This window comes from Mustela nivalis (genome assembly GCF_964662115.1).
Source record: "Mustela nivalis genome assembly, chromosome: 18".
Taxonomy (NCBI): domain Eukaryota; kingdom Metazoa; phylum Chordata; class Mammalia; order Carnivora; family Mustelidae; genus Mustela; species Mustela nivalis.
Genome location: NC_139037.1, coordinates 59304735 through 59322830, shown reverse-complemented (window position 1 = coordinate 59322830; position 18096 = coordinate 59304735). Strand labels below are relative to the sequence as shown.

Here is an 18096-nt window from a genome sequence, read left to right as displayed (position 1 = left end):
TGAGCGGCTCCCCCAGTCCTGCCCTGCTCCCTTGTCCCCTCTCAGAGCCCTGTCCTCCCTGGAGACCCCAGCCAGCCTTTCTCTCCCACCCTGCTGCTTCCTCCCAGGGAACTGTCCCTCTCACCTGCCAGCAGGAGGTCCTGCCAGGGGACCCGTCCTCCTCGGGGAGGGCCTGAAGGGGGCTCCATGGTGCCCGCAGCCGGCTCTGTCCCTCCCTCTGTGAGAAGAGCTTCTGCTCCAGAAATGCTCAGGAGAAGCAGTTGTCCCAATGTTGGCTCTGTCTTAAGTGGCCCCGGAGGCAGGGGTGTGGGGCGGGGTATCTGCCAGGGCCCCTCCTTTCCCCTCCCCTCCCTCCTCCACCCCTTACCTCCTTCCCCACTTCCTTGTCCCCTTCTTCCCCTTTCACTTCTGTCTACATTTCGATTCCCTGACAAGGGCTGAGGCTTCTCCCTCTTCAGCTGTGATTTTCCACTACATGCAAGAGTACACATACCCCATTGTTTGGACAAGCACAAGCCTGTGGCGTTGGGGTCTGGAGACCCACAGAGCTCAGGGTCAAGGTGCAGGGACAGCGCCCCCACATCCCTCTCTCCTCCCCTGCCAGGGACCCGTCCTCCTCGGGGAATGGCTGAAGGGGACTCCACGGTGCCTGCTGCCCGCTCTATCCCTCCCTCTGTGAGAAGAGCTTCTGCTCTAGAAAAACTCAGGAGGAGCATTGCTGTCCACACTTGTCCGCTTGGCCGCCCTTCCTCCCTGGGCTCTGAGGGGCCCCTGAACGGAGGAGCACTGGGCGGGGCATGCGGGATGGGGGCTGGGTCTCTGTCAGTCCCTGCCCTTCCTCCCTTCCATGCTCCTCCCCGCCTCCTGACTTTCTTGGCCCCTACCCCTTTCATTTCTGTCTACGTTTGGGTTCCCTGACAAGGGCTGAGGCCTCTCCCTCTTCAGCTGTGATTTCCCAGCATATAGGAGAGCGCGCACATGCCGTTGTTGGGATATGCACAGGCTTGTGGCGTTGGGGTCCAGAGACCCACATAGCTTGGGGTTAAGGTACAGGGACAGCGCCCCCACAGCCCTCTCTCCTCCCCTTGTGGCTTTCCCCTTCGGAGCAGGAGCCTGGGGGTTGCCTCAGGAACTCCTGTTACCAGGATGTCATCCCCACTGTGCCCTGGAATCACTGTGGAACTGTATCAAGACAGTGAATGCCCAGGGGACACCTAGAAATGCTGCTTCAGCCGATGCCCAGCCAGGCTGTGACCCCATGATGTGGGGGTGGGGCCACCTCTGCTCCTCCTGTGCCCACGGAGGGTCTGCAGATCCTGTGAAAATGCAGAGTCTGACTCAGCGGGTGTGGAGTGGACCCCAGAGTCTGCCTCTACCAAGCTCCCAGGTGATGCTGACCATCCTGGCCCAGGGAGCACACTCTGAATAGCAAGACTGAGGGGACCCAGTTCTCTTTGAGGATGGCCCTTCTCCCCACTCCCCTGCTGTGTCCTGGCCTTGAGTCTGTGGGCACCACACACAGAGCCCCAGGGTCCCCAGATCCCGGGGATGATTGCCTTTTGTAACAGAGAAGGCCAGCTGGGCACCGGTCTCCCCAGTGCTCTCACAGCCTTGGGGAGGTCGGACTGACTCCTGGCGGCAAGGTCCCGAAATGACTCTGGGGGTGGAAAGGGGCAGGCTGGATGTCCCCTGGGTGTCCCCAGCCCGGCCTCTGCTTCCAGGATACAGACCCAGGACCAGATGTCTCAGGAGCTCCATTCCCAAGTGCGAAGGGACTTCCCTGTGTGTCCTGAGAGAAGAGATGGTGGGAGGTCAGGCGGCCACGGCTCCTGGAAATGTTTCGAGGAGACCCTCCCTCTCTGTGTCCATTGGCTGAACTGTGGCCCAGAGACAGACCATGTACTCCTGAACATCCTGGGCAGTCTGTGTCCTCTGCCTGGGGGACCTTCCTGTGGTCACCCCGCTTCCCCCATAGGTGGTGCCAGGCAGGGCATGGGGAGCTGCCCATGGGGACCAGGGCATGGGGACCCTGACAGATCAGGGAGCTCCTACGGCCTAGAAGGAGTGCGCAGGACAGAACAGGCATGTGGGAGGGACCCAGAAAGATCTGTGGGAGAAAGGGATGGAAACCAGGCTCCTCTTCCCCCTCCTCAGCCAAAGCCAACTTCAGTGTTTAATGTCCTGTGTGTTGTCTGCATGTGCCTATTTCGGAGGTGAGTCTGGGGGCAGCATCTGGGATGGTGACCAGACTCCAAAGGGTGAGGGTCCCTGAGTCCTGGGCAGAAGTGAGGGACTGGTCAGCCCGGGTCCTGGTCCCTGTGGGTCCTAATCTGCCTGACTCCCAGGGCTGCATGAGCCTGGAGAAGACAGGTACAGTCTAGAAGGTTCCTGGTCTTGTGTGAGGAGAATTGTCCACCCAGAGGGATTTTCTCCCTCAGCACGAGCTCTCTGTCCTCAGGATTTCAAGGAATAACCTCGTAGGGGGTCCCTTGAGCCTTTGGGAACCGGTCTCTCCAAACCAGTCTCCCCGGGGGCTGGGTCCCACAATGTCCTGTCACCCCATCACAACAGGGATGGGGGCCATTTGTGTCTCTGTCTCTCCTCTGCTCTAGGTCTCTCCACAGGAACCAGGAGCTGGGAGCAGCCCTTCCCAGAGACTCAGGGCTGAGTCTCTGGGAAACACAAGCAGATGCTGGGTTTTCCTGTCTCACCTTCCTGGGAAGTTCCCCCTCGCTCCCCAGCACACCTTGGGCTACTGAGACATCTTCAGGGAGACATATCAGGTGCCTCCACAGACCAGGGGCCCTCAGGATGAGGAGTCAGCTCCTGATGTCTTTGGAGGTCAGGGTGTGGCTCTGAACTCCCCTGGTATTAACCACACCTAGAGTTTGTGATCCAGAATTTGTGCGAGATCAGATCTCTGAGAGAAGAGGAAGGACACAGACTGCCCAGCCAGGCCTTCCAAGGGAGAAGTGATTCACAAGATCCAGATGGGAGGGGGTGTCCGTGTTGTGGGAATGAATGGGGGTCTGACCTCTAACTGTAGGAGGCCCCAGTCCTCCCTCCTGAATCTAGGAGGGGTAAAGGCCCCATAGCTTACAAGGTCAGCTTCAGACACGTGCTGGCCTCCTCCCATGCTGATGCCAGTGACCTCAGTCCGCAGGAAGAGATTCTGACCCCAGGTTCACATGGGGGGACATTGTGTGCTTTCCCTCATGCCCTCAGTGAGTATTTACTGGGCATCTGTGACTTGTCAGGCTCTGGGCTGGATCCTGGGAACTCCACAGAGAACAGGACAGATGTGGGCTCTGGAATCGTGGGGTTTACCCTGTACCAGGGCCAGCAGCACTAGAAAGTCATGGCACTGAGGGCTCAATTATCAGAAAGAGAAGGGCCAGGAAGGGAAAGTATCCGGGGCCTCTGGAGCACGTCAGGGGGTTTTAGCTGATGGGGGTCCCATGGAGCACTCCTGAGAAAGTGACCTTTTGGCTGAGACTGGAAGCACGAGTGGACCTTCGCCCCTTGAAAGACGGTGTGGAGGGACGAGCTGTCCACAGGGAGGGACCAGTCTCAGGGGGCAGATGCCTGGCTGGACAGAGGGGCCGGCGGGGTCCAGTGCGGGGAGCCTGAGGAGCCAGGAGGACTGTGAGTGGTTGAGGCTGGGGAGGGTCAGACCCTGCTGGGTTGTGGGTGGGCTGAGGGAAGGATCCTGGCTGTGGCGCAGCTCTACCGCCCTCTGGTGTCATGTGCTGGAAATGGGAAGAAGATTATTATCCGAGACCCTGCTGTGTCTCTGGTACAGCAAAAGAGGGAATGCAAGGTAGTGTTCAGGAGGTAGTGGGAGAGGGAGAAGCAGGCTTCCCGCTGAGCAGGGAGCCTGATTCGGGTTCGATCCCAGGACCCTGGGATCATGACCTGAGCTGAAGCTAGACGCTTAACAGCTGAGTCATCTAGGCGCCCCTATCCAATTATTTTTAAAAACTTGTACATTAAGTAACATTTCATAAATGGACATAGAATTTTTAACCCCTTTATTGAATTATAGTTGACATACAGAAGTTCAACATATTGAAAGTATGGAGCTGAATACATTTTTCTACGGGCATGCAGAGAAGTCTTTCCTACATGAAGATACTGAGTATCTCCCTTCCTCTCAAAGTCTCCTCACATCCTCTTTATTCTTCATTCCGCCCCCTCTGACGCTCCTTCCCCATGTTCCCATGAAACCTTACATTTGCTTTTGTTATTATCAATTAGTGTGCATTTTTAGAATTTTGAAAATGTGAACCATACACTACGATTTGGGGCCGGGGTCAACTTTTATACTCAGTGTGGTTTTTAAAATAGTCCACAACTGAATGCAAGCTGCTGCAACCACTCTGGAAAAGAGCATGGAGGTTCCTCATAAAGTTGAAAATAGAGCCACCCTACGACCTAGCAATTGCACTACTGGGTATTTACCCTAAAGGTACAAACGTAGTGATCCAAAGGGGCACGTGCACCCGAATGTTGTAGCAGCAGTGTCCGCAATAGCCAAACTATGGAAAGAACCGAGATGTCCATCCACAGCTGAATGGATAAAGAAGATGTGGTGTATATATACAATGGAATACTATGCAAGCCATCAAAATAAATGAAATCTTGCCATTTGTGACCATGTGGATGGAACTAGAGGGTATTTTGTTTAGCAAATAAGGCAATCAGAGAAAGACAATATCATATTATCTCCCTGATATGAGGAAGTTGAGAGGCAACGTGGGAGGTTTTGTGGGGTAGGAAAAGAATAAATGAAACAAGATGGGATTGGGAGGGAGACAAACCATAAGAGACTCTTAATCTCACAAAACAAACTGAGGGTTGCAGGGGGGGGGGAGGAGTGGGGGGGTAGGGAGAAGGTGGTTGGGTTATGGACATTGGGGAAGGTATGTGCTATGGTGAGTGCTGTGAAGTGTGTAAACCTGGTGATTCACAGACCTGTACCCCTGGGGCTAATAATACATTATATGTTAATTAAAAAATAAAAAATTATATAAAAAATAAAATAACCCACAACTACATTTCATTGCAAGTATCCTCATTTCCCCCCCTTTATATCTTAGTTTATCTCTTTTGTATCCCTTTTCTTTTTTATCCTTACATTGGAAGGATTCAGAAAGTTTTTTTTATAAATTTATTTCCTCATTTATGGTTTCCAGTTCTGGGCTATTACAAGCACACCGGCCAGCAACTTTTGTGTATGAGTCTTTGAAGCGGCTGGAGCTTTCATTTCTCTGGGATAGAGTCCCACCCACGAGTGCAGTGACGGGAACGCTGAGGAGGCACACCTTTAATGTCTGGAAGAACACGCTAGTTTTCCAAAGTAGCTGCAAGTATATTTTCTCCTAGCAGTGTGGGAGAGTTCCAGTGGCCCCCCATCCTCGACACTTAGCTTGGAAAGTCCTTTTACTATTTTAGCCAGTCCGCTGATTGTGAAGTGGCATCTCGGTGTGGTGTGGTTTGCTTTAACCCACTGAGCCACCCAGGCGCCCTTCAATAGGTTCTTAAACAGCAGGAAAACATTTACTGTTCGATTGCATTGAGACTCTCCCGCAGAAACTATCCCCATAGAGTGAGGTTATCACGGTGTTTCTCTCTGCTCAAAGTATATTATTTTAAAGTACACATGAAATTTTAAATGTGTACAAATTCAGAGATGTAAGAAACTTCAAAAGCCACAGATGCAGAGTGCAGGAAGGTGAAGGCTGTGAATGCCCCTTTCATTAAATGCATGTTTTATTTTGCCTTGTTGACACCTAAGCAGCAGTTGCTGCGATTCCCTGGACCCAAAAAGAGCAGGTCATCCAAGGAATGAAATTACTCTGCCATTCTCCTACGAATGAAGCCTTCCCAAAACCAAACACCAAGATACCAGCAAGTGAATCTTTGGGCAGTGATCCAAAACAACAGACTGTTTTCTTGGTGGTGTGTAGTGAGTACGAACCTTTAATAAATAAAGTGTAATACATATATAAATAAATAAATAATATATAGTAAGAACAAACTCCTACTAAATGAAAAACAGAAACAAGTTGCAAACTAACCACATAGCAAGTGAGCCTAAACCATGTGCGTGTAGTGATAACAAACTAACCTCGTAGTGATGAAGTCCCAGAACCTAAGTCTGGTTCCGTGGGGTGAGGAGGTTCGGAGCCGACGACTAAAGAAAGAATTCTTAATACGTCATTGGTGCAAAATGGTGGTTTATTAAAGCACGGGGACAGGGCCCATGGGCAGGCAGAGATGCGGCTGCCGCGCTGGGTTGTTTGGAATGGTTGGTTATATACACAGGAGTTGGGTAGTGTAAAGTTTTTTCCGGCGAGATAAACACAACACCAGGCAAAGTGGGTGCAAGGCAAGATTTATTAAAAACACTCTCCGGCGAAGTTTCAGGGCTCAGGAGAAGGGGAGCCAGGAAAGTTGCTCCGGGAGGAGGTGGGCAGCCTCGGGCGAGGTTCCGCCACTCTGGAAAGCAGAGTGGTGGAAGTCGCGCCCAAGGCAGGGAGGAGGGGGCTTTTAAGGGGTCTTGGGGAAAGCTCAGGGGTCTTTTGGCAAGTTTCCCTTATTTGGATATCCCGCCTGCTCATCGGGATCCCATTGGTCCACAGGAGCCCGGGGCGGGGGTCTCAGGTTCCTGCTTGGGCCTTTGTTCTCCTGTCCGAGCTCAGGTCTTGTGGCGGGAACTTTCACCATCTTTGGTAGCCCTTCCTGCCAGCCCAACATTCCGACCTTTTGCTTAATATAATGGTGTCAGGGGCGTCGACTCGGTTCTGGCTACTTCCTGCTAACAGGGGGCGTCGTCATGGGGGTAGTTGGAAGTGGGCAGAGTAGGGCTGGAGGAGGAGTTGATTGACAGATACTCAGGCAAGTTCTTGTAGGCGACCCTGCAAGTACTGGAAAAGACAGGGAGCAACTGAGATTAGAAGGAGGATTATGCATACAGGTCCCGCCAGAGGGAGCAGCCAGGTTACCCAGTTGTAGGGGTCCAGGCCCCAGGAGGACGTGTCTCGCCAAGGTGCTTGGATCCGATCCCTGAGCTCTTTGATCCTGGAAGTAACTATACCTGATTGGTTAACAAAGTAACAACATTCTTCATTTAGTAATAGGCAGGTCCCCCCCTTTTCGGCGGTCAGAAGGTCTAAGGCCCTTCGGTTCTGTAGAGCTAAGGCTGCCAGGCTGGTGACTTGCGTCTGTAGGGCTGTGAGGGAGCCAGCAACCCATTCCGTGTCATCATTCAGGGCTTGGGAGAGTTTGTAAGAAAAAAGTCTATGGAGGTTCCTATCCCCGCTGTTCCAGTTTCCAGTTGCCACCCCTGTGGCTATTCCTGCCCCTGTTAGGAATGGGAGGAAGGCAGCCCTTCCTCCATGGTGTTGGGGAAATAGGATGGACAGCAGCTGGGATTCAGAGTAGATGGTGGTAGAAGGAGATAGTAGGATGAATATACAGCCCAGGGAGTCGTTAGTGGTCAGGCAGCGATAGATTCCCTGAGGGCACAAGAGAAATATTCCCGAGGGAGTACAGTACAGGAGGGAGGAATTAGTGATATGGCAGCTGCGGTGGTGGTAAGGGAGGACACATTAATAATATGTATGTTTCCCCCCATGGGGCCCATATGGACCGTATTATTTGTGGCCCTGAAGTTGGGGAGTGGCCAGTCAATAGGGAGGGGTATCCCCAGGACGTAGAGTGAGGTAGGGTAGATAGGATAAAAGAGGCGGGGAAATGGCTGGAGGGCTATGATTTCTAAGAAAGGGCGGCCGTATAGTAATTCAAATGGGCTTAAGCCTGAAGACCCGCGGGGCGTAGCCAGGAGTCTGGTGAGAGCCATAGGCAGAAGTGTAGGCCAGGAAAGACGTGTTTCTAGGGTAGGTTTGGTGAGTTGGGCTTTGAGCAGCCCGTTGGCCTTTTCTACCTTACCGATGACTGTGGGTGGTATGGGATGTGAAGTTTCCAGGTTATGTTGAGGCTCTTAGCTACCTGTTGGGTTACACTGGAGATGAAGGCAGGTCCGTTGTCCGACTGGAGGGTCCGGGGCAATCCCAACCTCGGGATGATGCGCTCGATGATGAGTATTGTAGCCACTACGTCCGCTGTTTCCCGGGCCATGAGGTATGCTTTGATCCAGCCTGTGAATGTATTTTATGGCGAAGCATGGGAGTGAAGTCCAGTTGTCAGTCTTCCCCCAGCTGATGCCCTCAGAGCTGTTGGTTAGGCCCTGGTCTGCGGATTCCTCCTTGTGAATTCACGGCGGAACAGGTTTTGCAAGCCCTGTGGACAACTTCGATTACCTTAGATAAGGAAGGATGATAGAACAATGGCTGAAGAAATTAGTGGAGAGCCTATGGGCCACTATGGAGGGATTGGTGGATGTCAGTAATCAAGGTGTGCACCAGATTGCCTGGCAGGGCAATCCTGTCCTGGATGTAGATACACCCCTTATCTGGCAAGGGTATAGGCAGTAAAGTTGCAGGGTTTAAGTGGGGGGAGGTAGAGAGAGAGAGACATGCGGGTTTTCTAGGAATAGCAGGTGGAATAGCTGGAGACGAGGGTCAGATGGGCCAGGTATCGGTGGCTAAGGAGATCTGTGAGTCGGCAGGAGAGTAGACCGTGATGGGCTGCCCTAAGGTCATGTTGAGGGCCTTAGAGGGGGGTACTTGATATCCCTTGGCCCCCAGAAAACTAAGTAAGGTGGAGGTGTCGTCTTGGGAGACCAAGAGGGAGGGGCTACAGAGGAGGAGGTCATCCACATATGTAGTAGAGTATTGGCCTTAAGGACGCACTGCTGTTAAGTCTGTAGGCCTGGCCGAAAATGTGAGGGCTGTCCCTGAACCCCTGGGGTAGAACAGTCCAAGTTAATTGTCCAAAAGTGAAAGACCCCTCCCCTAGAAGATAGATAGGATAACTAACCGCTTGTTTGCTTTTCTGTGAACCGCTGGCTTTTAGGCGTAAATTAGGTTATTAATTGCTTATTAATTGCTCTTTTGCCCTTCTGTAACTGCTTGGCTTATAGAAATAATAGAAGACGCCATGATGGCATTCCTACCTTCCCCCTTCTTGTTCTCCCTCCCTGCCTCTCTCCTCCCGCACGCGGGCCCTCAGAACCAATCAGCTTGTTCCCCCTTCCCGCGCCTCTCTCTTCGCGCGCGCAGGTCCCCAAAGCCAATCAGCAAACTCCACGTATGCCTTTTTCAAAAGTTCTAACTGTCAACCAATCAGTTGCGCCCCACCCAAAACTTGTTTGTACCTGTCTATAAAAACCTGGCACCACCCCAGCCGGGTGTGCTCAGCTAGCAGGAGCTGCTGACCACCCGTAGGCGCCTGCGTAACAATAAAGAACCTCTTGCTGATTGCATCCAGTGGCAGTGTTGGATTCTTGGGTAAGGGGATCCGCGGGTCTTTCAGAAGCATGCGTGTCAGGATCCTCCCAGGTGAAGGCAAAAAGAAAATAGGAATCAGGGTGCAAGGGGACGGTGAAAAAAGCGTCCTTTAGCTCCAGTACAGTAAAGTGAGAGGTGTTTGGGGGAACGCGAGACAGTAGGGTTAGGAACGACTGGGTGGAGGGGGACCACGACCTCATTGATAAGCCTAAGGTCTTGTACCAGTCGATAAGCCCCTGAGGGCTTGCATACTGGGAGGATGGAGTGTTACAGGGGGAAATGATGGGGATCAGGAGTCCCTGACGTTAAAGCCGTTCTACGATAGTTTCAGGCCCTGGCGGTGGGCTAAGGAAATAGGGAACTGAGCTTGAGGGAAACTTAGAGTTATCCTTAAGCTGTACTTTAACCGGGGTAAGGTGGGAAGCAATGATGGGTTCTGAGGTGTCCCACACCTGAGGGTCTACAGTAGGTAGGTCATCTGGAGTGAGGGTCGAGGGAGTGGAGAGGTGTAGGATGAGACGGGTTGAGGTGGATAGAGGGGAGGAAGGGGAGAGGCAGATAGTTGACCTTAGTTTCTGGAGAATGTCCCTACCCAGTGGAGGGACCAGGCAGGAAGGAATCATAGGAACGAGTGGGGGAAGGGAAACCCATCCAGGCTACAGGTAAGGGGAAGGGTCACCCTAGGATTGGAGGAGGTCCCATCGATCCCCATAACAGTAATTGGTGAGGTTCGAGTAAGTCCCGAGTAGGAAGGCAGAACAGAGTAGGTAGCCCCCGTGTCCAGCAAAAAAGAGATGGACTTACCCATTACCTGGAGCATAACCCTGGGCTCGGCCTGGGTGAGAGGGGTGGCTGAGTCTGGGCTTCGTCAGTCGTCCTCCAATCCAAGCAGTTGAAAGGCCAGACTTACTATCTCGGGGGGTCCCCCACGTTGAGGCGCCGAAGATACCCCCAGGTTAGGGCAGTCGGATTTCCAGTGGCCCATCAAATGGCATTGAGGGCAAGGCCGAGTTGGCGGCTTTGGATTGGGGCACTGGCGAGCCCAATGTCCCTTGGCCCTGCATTTGAAACAGGCCCCCCGGCGGGGTGCGATTGGTTGCCCCTCTCTGCTGGCTCCCGGAGCCGGCCGGCCGCAGGGCTGCTACCAAGGCTTGGGTCTGCAACTGAACTTTTTGCTGGAGTCTGGCTTGTCGTTTAAGCTCAGCCGCCTCCTAACGGGAATTAAAGACCTTAAATGCCATTTTCACCAAGTCAGAAATGGGGGTCTGAGGGTCCTCTTCAGCCTTCTTTAACTTTCCCTGTATATCTGGTGCCAATTGAGAGATAAAATGAGTAGCCAGTACTGTGGCCCCCGCAGGAGAGGCAGGGTCCAAGCGAGTGTACTGGGTTAAAGGTTAGGTCAACTGGTTAAGAAACATGGTGGGGTTGTCGTAGGGGCCTGGACAATATCCCTAATCTTGTCGTAATTAACGGCCTTATTAGAGGCTGGCCACATGCCTGCTATGAGACACTGGACCATGCGGTCGCGGCGCCAGTGGCCATCTTGGCCATCCTGATAATCCCAACCTGGTTCTACAGCTGGGACCGCCCGGGCTCCAGCATCAGTGAGCTGGACCTGATCCGCGTGCTCCCGGGCAGCAGCCTGGATGCGTTCCCTCTCCTCTATGGTGAGGGTGGTGGTCTGGACCACATGTAAATCATGCCAGGTGAGGTCATAGGCTTGGGCTAGATATTGGAATTCTTTAATATAGTTATCAGGACTGGCCGAAAAGGAGCCCAAACCTTTCTCAATTTGGGAAAGGTCCTGTAGAGAGAAGGGTGCATGAACTCAAACTTCCTCAACTCCAGCAACCTCCCTTGGGGGGCAGACTAACTCAGCGGGGGGGGGGGGGGCTTTCGAGCCCTAGTGCGGCTGGAGCCACACAGACACATTCACGCAGTCAGGCCCTCTTCAGATTCAAACAGATTGGACACCCTCCCCTTTGGGTATCCCTGGCTAATGGATGGTGATCAGTCTCCCCTTCCATTCTTTACAAAAGGATCTAGCTCAAACAGTAGCCCTGCGGCTGTTACAACAGAATTCAATTAAACACAAAAGGTGTTTACCAACAGATTTCAAAAGCGTAAACCTAGTTCTGGCGACCAGCGCTCGGGTATTTTATCCCATTCTGTTAAAGGTTACCAAAGACTTTGAATGCTACCTTAAGAATGACCCATTAAAACTCCGAGACACACAATTAACCAGCAGTTCTAGTCATCTCTTTGCTAGCCGACTTTAACAAATAACAAGAGCCTATTTGACCTTCAGTAAACTTTGATTGGAGTTTCCCCGTTTACTGCGGATAAATTTGTCAGGAGTTCGGATAGGAGTGGGGAGGGGAGAAGGGGTTGATGAGAGCCCCGGTTCAGAAATCCTGAATTTAAGGGACCTTGGGGTGAAGGATCGTGGTAAAGAGGAGGAGGAGGAGGAACCAGAGGCCCTCTCGTCAGTGGGTGGGTGAAGCTCTCTGGGGGTTCAGAGAGAGGAGACGGGGAGGAGAGGTCCAAGTCTTTGGGAGCAGTGGGTGGCAGGGGAGGGGGAGGGGAGCGGGCCAAGAGGACCTGAGAGATCGAGCAGTGAGAGCAGAGGAAGGGGCGAGAGTGCAGAGTCCAGAAAGCTGGACATAAGGGACCTTGGCCCATCTGCCTTGGTGTCTGCCGAGGTTATTTAGGTCCATGAAAGTCTGATAGTTAAAGGTGCCTTCCGGAGGCCATTGGGACTGATTGTCTAATCGGTATTGTGGCCAAGCGACAGTACAGTAACGTCGTTTTCGCAGGTCCTGGTCCAGTTCCAGGGTTTTAAGATTGGCCAGCAGGCCTAAAACACCCCCGGGATGTTTTAGGGTCGAATTTGGATTGGGAGGTCCCCACGATTCGTTGCCGGGCAACCCGAGGGCTGGAGGAAGGCGTCCCCTCGTCCACCACTGGGTTGCGGAAAAACTGTGTCGACTGCCGTAGAGGTTAGGACGTCTCCCAGCCTCTCGGAGTCACGGAGGTCACCTGGTGACCGGCGGGGTCCACCCTGATGCGGCCGCGATTAGGGCAGGGCTTTCCGGAAGGAGGCGCGGAATCGGGGAAACTCACCACAGCTTCGGAAGTGGCGTTCGGAAGGGCAGGGCCGGTTCAGCCAGGGAAAGGAGAGAGCCTCCCCACTGTATGGGGGCTCAATCTCCTTCCCGGGTGCCGGCACCAAATGTAAAGTTTTTTCCGGCGAGATAAACACAACACCAGGCAAAGTGGGTGCAAGGCAAGATTTATTAAAAACACTCTCCGGCGAAGTTTCAGGGCTCAGGAGAAGGGGAGCCAGGAAAGTTGCTCCGGGAGGAGGTGGGCAGCCTCGGGCGAGGTTCCGCCACTCTGGAAAGCAGAGTGGTGGAAGTCGCGCCCAAGGCAGGGAGGAGGGGGCTTTTAAGGGGTCTTGGGGAAAGCTCAGGGGTCTTTTGGCAAGTTTCCCTTATTTGGATATCCCGCCTGCTCATCGGGATCCCATTGGTCCACAGGAGCCCGGGGCGGGGGTCTCAGGTTCCTGCTTGGGCCTTTGTTCTCCTGTCCGAGCTCAGGTCTTGTGGCGGGAACTTTCACCATCTTTGGTAGCCCTTCCTGCCAGCCCAACAGGTAGGTGAGGACAAAGGGGTGTTCAGAAGGGCTATTAGGGCAAAGAATACTATCAGGATATTGAAGGCTTAGTTGTTATCAAGTAAAGACAATTGGAAGTCTGGTGGAATGTTACATTCCTGCTATCAAGCATCCTTGTTAATGACATTTAGGTTTAGAAGAAATTTAACTTTATTTACTTTTCCTTCTACTTCCACCTCCTTCGGTTTTTTATGGAGGGGAGGGTGACATTAGGCTTGAGGAACTGAGTTCTGTGTCTTTGGAAATTGGGCTATTGATAAGGTAACTTCTTTGTTGTAATCTCAAGGACATTTGCAAACCAAGGGAGACTCCTGTCTTGCAGGATTGTGATCTCAGCAAGTTAACTATTTATCGTTTTATGGCAGTCAGGGGTGCCTGAGGAATGCTACACATATGGAGGGGAGCGGATGAAAGGCGGGGGGTGCAAGGCGCCAGCTTTTGCTTTGTCCTCAGCCAGCCTCCTGCTCCCTCATCAGTAGTATAGCAAGTAAGCCTAGACCATATGCGTGTAGTGATAACAAACTAGCCTTGCAGCAAATACTGATGAAGTCCCAGAACCTAAGTCAGGTTCGGTGGGGTGAGGAGGTTCGGAGCCGACGACTAAAGAAAGAATTCTTAAGACGTCATTGGTGCAAAATGGTGGTTTATTAAAGCACGGGGACAGGGCCCGTGGGCAGGCAGAGATGCGGCTGCCGCCCCGGGTTGTTAGGAGTGGTTGGTTATATACACAGGAGTTGGGTAGGTGAGGACAAAGGGGTGTTCAGAAGGGCTATTGAGGCAAAAAATACTATCAGGATATTGAAGGCTTAGTTGTTATCAAGTAAAGACAATTGGGAGTCTCCTGGTGGAATGTTACATTCCTGCTATCAAGCATCCTTGTTAATGAGATTTAGGTTTTAGAAGAAATTTAACTTTATTTACTTTTCCTTCTACCTCCGCCTCCTTAGGTTTTATGGAGGGGAGGGTAATATTTGGCTTGAGAAACTGAGTTCTGTGTCCTTGGAAATTGGGCTATTGATAAGGTAACTTCTTTGTTGTAATCTCAAGGACATTTGCAAACCAAGGGAGACTCCTGTTTTGAAGGATTGTGGTCTCAGCAAGTTAACTATTTATCATTTTATGGCAGTCAGGGGTGCCTGAGCAATGCTACACATATGGAGGGGAGCGGATGAAGGGGGGGGGGTGCAAGGCGCCAGCTCTTGCTTTGTCCTCAGCCAGCCACCTGCTCCCTCATCAATACCACATAGCAAGTAAGCCTAAACCATATGCGTGCAGTGATAAGATTAGCGTGGAGCAAAAAGTTGTAAACATTTTTACTTATACGAAATATCGTAAAGACCAAAAAATGTTTTTGACATGTGTGTGTTTTTGATGTGCAAGCATGAGAAAAATAAGTGATGTAATGTGTTTTCGAAGGAGACCTAGCACAGTATATAAAAGAGGCATCGGGTTGGACTGAGGTGAAGCGAGTTCCCTGTCGGGAGGACATCATCGCTGGTGTTACCGACGCCCCGCAGTTTCGTTGCCGACCACTCGCTGGCTCTCAGTCTCAACTTCTGCGGTGACCTCTCTGTCTAGATTGTGAGGCGACGTCTCCTTCTCCGTGACAATTTCAGCGGACCGTGACGGGACCACGAAAGTGGTGCAGACCTCGTCCCAATAAAGATCAAGTGAGTTACATCATATCCATCTCTCTATCTCTTCTTTACACGTCGCGACCTCCTGGCGGGACGCAGGGGTTTTGCTCACGTCATGGTGGCAAATAGGGACCCTTGTCTTGCTTTCCATGAGTAGACACTGAAGTCTTGGAGTCTTTGTCTTTGTTTCTCTTTTTGCCTCTGCCACAACAGACTGGACTATTCCCTGCCTCCCCAGGGGCCTGCTTCCACCCCTCAGGGCCCTGCCAGTGCAAAGCATTTCATTGTTTCTGACACCCTTGGAAATGGGAATATTTTCTCTATTTCCCAACTTAAGGGCCTATTCAGCCAGAGCAGCCCCACCCTGGTTGAACTGCCATTTTGTTGTAAAATGTAAATTGACTTTGCCCCCCCCCCGCCCCCCCGGGGTTCTTATTCAAAAACAAGTCCTGGAAACCAGTCCCAGGTAACAAATTCCAAGTACAAGGGTGGGTCAGGCCACGTGGAGGTATTCAATCTGTGGGGGCTCATACTGTCTCCTAGTTATCAAGGAGTATGGGCCAGGGCCCTTTGGGAGCCTTTTGGCACCAATCCTAACCAAGGTGTGATAGGCTGGTTCAAATGTCTACTAGGGTAAATTGTAATTCAATTGGTCACCTAGCATGACTGTGCAGCTTTCTCTGTGTGTCACAATTTCATTGGCCACCTGTGTGTGGCCAGGCCCAACCACATGGCTTTTGCTCTATAAAGGTTAATCTGGAAAGCAGGGAGTTGTCCTCGCTGTAAGGGGCATCGGCATCCCCAACCGAGCTGTTTGAGGGTTGGTTTGATTCTTGATTCTTGGCGTGAAACATAGCTTTGCTTGACTTTTGCTTTGTATCAGTCTTGCTCCTTTAATCCCGGACCCATTATGGGGGTACCCACTTTTGGGGGGACCCAACATTGGGGGCTCGTTCGGGATTAAATGACGAGAACTGAGCCAGCATCAGAATTTCTGGGTCTGAATCTGTCTGGTTGTGGAGCTCAAGGTATGGCCCACCAGGAGGAAACTGGATGCAGCCATACTCCCCAGGACTGGAGTGGATGTGGGGACGCCCCATCCCTCTTCTGGTAAATTGTCTAGGGGTCCGAGCCCCCCCAGGCGGTCATCTGGGTCTGTAGGGGGTCTGGTAACCCCCATCTGTAGGGGGTGGGGAAAACCCCCACCAGCAGGTGAGAACCGCTGGGTCTGGTTCTGTTCTGTGGCTCTTCCTGGCAAGTGTCTATAGGGGCTCAGGACCCCCCGCCAGCGGCAGGCTCTGGGTGAGGGCTGCTGGGTCTGGTTCTGTTCTATGGCTTGTCTCGGCAAGTGTCTCTAGGGGACCAAGAAATCCCCACTGGCGAGCATCTGTAGGGGGCCGAAAAAACCCCCACCCATGGCCAGCTCTGGGTAAGGGCCACTGAGTTTGCGGTTGTCTTTGTCTTGTTTCTTTGTAGTCTGTTGTGGTGTTTGTTGTGTTTGAAGGAATGGGGCAAGCGGAGAGTAAGGGGACTCTGACTTTCATCTCTCCATTCCTCCTAATAGATGCAGGGCTTCTCCCTCACTCATTTCGTGTTAAGGGCTATAACTGGAGCCAACTGGGATTGGTCTAACTTGAGACAGAGACTTTAAGGAATATTCCCAAGCAGCTGCCAAAACAACTTTGTTTCGGGGACATTCCCTGCCTTCTCTGGCCCGATGGGGACTACCTAGCCCCTCCCCCTTGCTGGAAGGAAAACATGGCGTCTACTCCTCTCTTGGAGCTGATGAGCCCTAGAACTGGGAACCCTTTCTCAGCCTTCTGGTGGCACTTTGTTCTGTTCTTCACTGTCAGGAGACAAGAAGAGCGCTCCCTGGACCTAACCCCCCCCCCCCCCCACTCCGGATCTTCCCACCTGGGTCTCAGGTAAACATTCGAAACAGAGTGGGCCCAGGTGGAACGTAAATCAGTATTTGAACTAAGTTAAGTTTGTCAGGTCAATTAGGATGACCATGTCTTTTGAGTTATCAGTAGTAAATGTGAGACTTCAGAGTTTTTACTTCAGGTCAAATAAGCTCGTGTTATTTGTTAAAATCTGTTAGCAAAGAGATGACTGAACTGATGGTTAATTGTCTGTCTCAGAGTTTTAATGTGTAACTGTTAAAGTAGCTCTCACAGTCTTTGCTAACCTGAAACTTTAAACCAAATGGGTAAAATGCTAGAGCGCTGGTCGCGGGTTGCTGGAACTAGGTTTGTGTTTTTGAAATCTCTCAGTAAACATCTTTTGTGCTTAACTGAATTCTGTTGTAACAGCCCGGGGGCCACTGTCGGAGCTAGTTCCATTCGTAAAGAATGGAAGGGGAGACTGATTGCCTCCATTAGCCAGGGATACCCAAAGGGGGGGGGAGGGTTTCCAACTTGTTTGAATCTGAAGAGTGCCTGACTGTGAATGTGTCTGTATGGCTCCACCGGTTCGGCTGAGTCTGACACTCATGGAGCATCATAGGGCATCATAGGGCATAACTAATGGTCATCTACTCCACGGAGTAGCCTGGTCCAGGGTTTATATGGACAGACCTTAGCTAAGACGCTCCTAAGTTCCCACGAGGGATGCAAGCAGGACAGCATCTGAATGGTCCCCCTCCCTTTGTTCGCAATGTCATTCATGATGGGAGGGAAACCCAGAAAACTCACTATCTTGTGGGGGGGGGGGGGAGAAACACTGATATTTAAACTCTGTTTAAAAGGGCAAAGTTTTCTTAGGTTAATTGATCTGTTAAAAAAAATGGAAATGTTTTTCTCTTTGCCTGCCCAGAGTTGTAAATGAGGTCTTTTGACTCATAAGCCTTTTCCTAGATATGCTAAGTTACTCAGGGAGTACTGGTGAACCAAGGATAAACCTTGCATTACATTTGGGTAACCGCCCTAAAGGAAATTCCTATGGGAGACATTCAGGACAAATACAAGTCTTCAAAATCCTGGGAACTGAAATGGGTAAGAATTTACGGTAGTAAGGGCTACATTCGGACTCAACCAGAATTAGTAACACGGGATTAGATGAACTGAAGGAAATTGTAATGTGTCCCTTAATGTTTTGTCTTATTTTAAACATGACTGGTTCTGTCTATAATGTTTGCTCCTCTAGACTAGAGAAACTTTTTCTTAAGTTATCTGTAACTTATAGAGATGCAAAAGTGCTCATTTGTAAACGAATCAAGGCATTCAACTTTTCTCTCAATCTGAACCCTCTGAAACCAAAAGGTCTCCGTGAGTATTCTTTCTTTCATGGCAATCAGTCATTTGCATAAGCTCAATAAGAATCTGTTCTCCTTGTGACGGGACATTATTGGTAACACTGGTTACTTTACCAAG

At 51.5% G+C, this 18096-nt stretch overlaps 1 protein-coding gene across 1 annotated transcript in view; it reads right to left on the bottom strand.

Moving 5' to 3' along the window:
* The window catches only part of LOC309853328 (cell adhesion molecule CEACAM1-like), a 67795-nt gene that overhangs the window by 7090 nt on the left and 42609 nt on the right, over window positions 1–18096 (bottom strand). The gene's annotated exons all lie outside the window — the stretch shown is intronic.